The 5,331-nt window shown below is 36.0% G+C and overlaps 1 pseudogene; it reads right to left on the reverse strand.

Moving 5' to 3' along the window:
• Positions 1–449: 449 nt before the first annotated feature.
• On the reverse strand, positions 450–1,485 carry LOC110543745 (E3 ubiquitin-protein ligase SIAH1A-like; annotated as a pseudogene).
• Positions 1,486–5,331: the final 3,846 nt, after the last annotated feature.

Raw genomic sequence — 5,331 nt, forward strand, 5'->3', positions numbered from 1 at the left:
ATTTGAAGAGAGGAGAAGGCTGATTTTTTTTTTTAACTTTTTTATAAATCAGAGTTTACTCCCTAACTTAACCTTTCAAAGAATCAGCCTAAAGGTGTGGCTCACACAGGAGAGCGATGAGTGAGAGACAAGACCATCTTATACTTGTTTTAGCTGTTCTGCTGTTACCTTTCCTTTCTGGAGCTTCTCTTAAAAAAAAAAAAGGCTGAATTACAAGTATTTCTAATAAACTGATTGAAGAAAAAGAAAGTATGTACTGAACACAAACTTCTGATATAAGCAATTATGAATATCAAAAAGACTAACTTAAAAGGTACAAAAGTGAGAAAAACCTGAATTACATAAAAGAAAGTCAAATTTATTTAATGAAGAACTAGAATAATAATTAGCAAATACACACACACCAAAAACAAACAAATAAACAAACAAACAAACAAACAAAACCCCACAGCAGCACTATGTATTGACTCACAAGGGGAAAGCAGTGGTACATGACCACGCAGATGGCTTGTCAGTTAAAGGAAAAGCAACCATACATGTGCACGCATACGCGCACAGTCACACCCCCAACAACTGTTGTCAACAATACAATCAATCTACAACTAACACAAAGTTCAGAAATATTTTACAATGTTTCCTTTCTTAATACAAAAGATGCCCATCTTGGGTATATATATATATATTTTCAGTGGTTTACTGTTGAATTATTTTTAAATATATTAGTGTTACTACATGCAACTGTTTCCTGTATTAACAGCCTTTCTTTTATTTACCTTCATGTGTCTAGCTTCTACCTACCAGGAGAGTTTTAGGTTGGCAAGGAGATGGGTGCCTTATTCTCTGTGAAGTCAAATGTAAATTTTAAACACTGGCCAGAAGTATTTGATTGCCGTTTCAACACATGGAAATAGTTACATTGATGCCTAAATTGCCATTTTCTGCAAAAAGCTGTGCAATTCTGGTGTCAAACACTAGGCAGTCACTATTCATAATGGCTGTTGCAATTCCCTCATGAATAGATCGAGGAGTCCCTTCCCAAGTCAATCGCCGCCTATGCCCATTTAGCTCAAGTCAATAAGCAAAATTTTCAGCTTGCTTGCGTGTTCCTATCAGCTGTACAGTTGCGAAGAACTGCTGGTGACCATTGTATTTTTCTTGTTTCTCCAAGACTAACACGAAATGAAAGCCAAAACAAGACTGCATCATCACCCAGTCAACAGCACCAGGAAGGTTAATGTCTGTGGCAAGGAAAACTATATCTTCTCCTTGCAGGGTTGTAATGGACTTGTGCTGATGCATCTGATGGGGCATGACAGCATCCAAGGAGCCTTGCCACTTACAGGAAGCACCAGGGCAGGGGCAGGAGTAAGGCCTGAACTCACAGAGCTCCTCGTGCTCTGCCTTTTCTGTGTGCAGCAGAGTTATTTCACATCCAGAAGACGCGTATTTACAAGAAAAAAGTACTGAATTGACCACTTTCTCCATAACTGAGTTCATCAAGGAGAAATGATATTTCACTGAGGTTAGTGATTTGGCATCAGTACGGTCTATCAAAAACAACATTAATTTCTTTAAAGGCATTTATGTTTTGTATATTCTCCAGTTTGGGTGTATATATCTCCCCCTGAACTTTAAATATATTTATTTCCTTTTCAGTGTATATTTAAACCATGGTATTCAATATCTCTAGGAGAAATAACCCGTGTTATTCACAAAAAAATGAATGAGAAGACATACAATTACATCTTCTATGGCGTTAAAATAACCAGTTCTTTATTCCTTAGACAGCATGTCCTTCTTTCATTCTCTAGCCAAGCTATAACAAAGACAAAGGAAAAGACAAACAAAAAGTACTATTTCTCTCATACCTAAGTAATGCCTGCAATTTCAATTGCACAAATTTACTACTTAATCTAAAAACACAGGCTTAATTAAAGTATGATTTTTATAAGAATATAACACCTTAGTTTAAACGGTAATCACATTTTGATGAAACAGACCATAAGAGATAAATCTGTAAGCACATTATGCTGAATAGGAAAACAGGAATCTCACCAAACTTGTATGTAAGAAAGGTATATTATCTATCAATTGTTCCACCACAATAATCCCCCAAACTTAAAGGTTTAAAATAGCAATATATTTTCACAATTTCTGTGGAATCTGCAGACTCAGGACCACCGTTTCACTATGTGTCACAGAATTTTATCAACCTGTTAGCTGAATCTATTATATCAGCTGAAGGTTCAACTGGAAAAATTTCTGCTCCCAAGCTTACTTCTACAGTTCTTGGCCAGTTTATTTTGTTTGTTTGTTTTGTTTTATCTTGTTTCATTTTAACCTTTATGGAGATTTGGATTGAATTAAGTTTAATTGAATTTAAGTTGAATTGAATTTCTCAGGTCATCAATGACTACAGAGCAGAAATTTCCTTTAGTGACTTACCACATGTGCAGTTTGTATCATCTAAGTGTAGTAGCCAATGGGGAGATAGAAAGAGGTAGAGCAAAACAGACAGAGAGTGACAAAGAGACAGAGTGAGACATACAGAGAGAAAAGATAGATAGTACCACAAAAGGAGAAGTTGCAGTCTTCTGTAACCTAGTCATAAACAGTTCCACCACAGTTTCCACATATTGTTTCAAGATCATTTTGTTCAGTCCAAATCTGAGAGAATACATAACAATAAATGTAGCAGAAGTTAGGAATCATCAAAAATATCTTAAAAATATGCTTTGTCATAAAATGGGGGAGTATTAAGAGAAACGGAAAATTTGATAGGACACTTGGATAAAATTTTATTTCTCTTTTTGAAGATTTTGCACAAGTTATTTTTTAAATGTCACAATTCTGTTATCATAAGCATGATTTTAAGAGAGCATGAAACTGAATAAAACCTGGAGTTTCTAGGACTCTGTTTGATCATTGACGAAACAAGGATGATAATCTTATTCAAGGATGTCACTGAAAATTAGAATAGTTTTAGATATAAGTTTCTGGGTAATGTTTCTCTGTGTGTTTGTAAATATCTTAATTTTTTTTCTAGAGTCACATATATGGTTAAAATGTTAAAGATATGCAGCCTACTCTTAAAAAATCAGCAAATAAAGGAAATATTAATATCTTACAACTAAACCTGAGCTACTAAGCAGAAAGTATATTTAAGCCATGAATTTGATTAGGGACTTAATGTTCCTTTATTTAGGGATTAATTAATGCACTATAATAAGTTTATAGCAATTAACTTTTATCTCAATAAGAAAAAAAAAAAACGAGGATAGAATAAACTCATTAGTCAGTACTTGATTCAGATTACTAGCATGATCCATCAATGTTCAAAAACTGATAATGATGGTTACATGGATGAGACCCTCCTTATCATGTACAAGATTATAGGTACCTAGAATACTATTCAGCTATTGCAAGCAAATAGGTGTAACTAGAAAAGATCATCCTAAGTGAGATAACCCAGAAGCAGAAAGACATACATGGTATATATGTATTCATTTATAAGTGAATGGACATATAAAATAGGATAAACAAAGTAAAATCTGCACACCTAAAAAGCTGAGCAAGAAGGAGGACCCTGGGGAAGATGTTCAGTCCCCATTCAGAAAGGCAAAGGGGATGGATATCAGAAGGGGAAGAAAAAAAGGGAACAAGACAGGAGCTTACCACAGAAGGCCTCTGAAAGACTCTACTGATCAGGGTATTGAAGTAGATGCTGTGACTTATAGCTAAACTTTGGGCAGAGTGCAGGAAATGTTATGAAAGAAGGGGGAGATGAAAGACCTGGAGGGGACAGGAGCTCCACAAGGAAAGCAACAGATCCAAATAAATCTGGTCAGATTGGTCTTTGCTTGGACTGATACTCCAACCAAGGACTATTCATGGAGATAACCTAGAACCCCTGCACAGATGTAGCCCATGACAGATCAGTCTCCAAGTGGTTTCTGTAGTAATGGGAGCAGGGACTGTCTCTGACATGAACTCAGTGGCTGGCTCTTTGATTACCTCCTCCTGAAGGGGTGGTAGCCTTAACAGGCCACAGAGGAACACAATGCTGCTAGTCCTGATGAGACCTGATAGGCTAGGGTCAGATGGAAGGGGAGGAGGACATCTCCTATCAGTGGACTGGAGGAGGGGCATGGGAGGTAGATGAGGGAGACAGGGTGGTATTGGGAGGGAATGAGGGAAGGGGGCTATAGCTAGAATAGAAAGTGAATAAATTGTGATACATTTTAAAGATTAATTAATTTAAAAAGATTATAGGTACCATTTAGAAGAGAAGAGAGAAATGCATATACTTAAATGTAGCCAATTTCTCATTGTCTCGGTTCACTACAACTTAGTACCACTTCTTTTTTCTCTGTGGAAGGCTCCTGACCTGTTCCTTGTCTTCTCCTACTTCTGCTGCCTATCCTGTTTGCCCTTCTGAATGAGGATTAAGCATCTTCGCTAGGGTCCTCCTTGTTGTTTAGCTTTTTTAGGGCTATAGATTTTAGTATATTTATCCTATATTACATGCCATGGATACCTTTCTGCTCCTGGGATACCTCACTGAGGATGATCTTTTCTAGTTCCCACCATTTGCCTGCAAATTTCATGATTTCCTTGTTTTTAATTGCTGAGTAGTATTCCATTGTGTAAATGTACCATGCTTTCTGTATCCATTCCTTCTTTGAGGGACATCTAGGTTGTTTCCAGATTCTGGCTATTATAATAAAGCTGCTATGAACACGGTTGAGCAAATTTAACTTTATGTCAAATATTTTTTCTGACACTGATAATTAGCGTCACATTCCGGTGGAAATTTGTTAGGGAAAGGTGCTTATTTTATTGCATTATTGTTGTTCTTACCACAGATATGTGAAATGCATTTTGAGTTCATTTTTCATCTGTCTAACATTGGCTAATGTTGTAAAAATTTTATTTTATGTATTTATTTGTGTGTATTGTATGCATGAACACATACCACAGTACACATGTATAGGACAAAGAACAGCGTGCAGGAATTAGTTCTCTCCTTTTAACATGGGGATCCTGGAGCTCAAACTCATGTAGTCAGACTTGGTAACAAGGACCTTTACTCTATGAGCCATCGTGTGCTTTCAATTGGCTAGTTTCTACAATAACCAACATTCTGAGAAACTGATCTTATATAAAAATATATTCATTGATTTTAAGAATATCATCAGTTATTAATGAAAGTATATAATTGATAACAAGATAAACACTGTAAAAGTGATTATTTTACAGTAGTCTGATCAACAAAAGAATCATTAGGTGTCATCTTATACAAGCCTTGGATGTCAAAATTTCATATACATG

This window comes from Meriones unguiculatus, assembly GCF_030254825.1.
Source record: "Meriones unguiculatus strain TT.TT164.6M chromosome X unlocalized genomic scaffold, Bangor_MerUng_6.1 ChrX_unordered_Scaffold_30, whole genome shotgun sequence".
Taxonomy (NCBI): Eukaryota; Metazoa; Chordata; class Mammalia; order Rodentia; family Muridae; genus Meriones; species Meriones unguiculatus.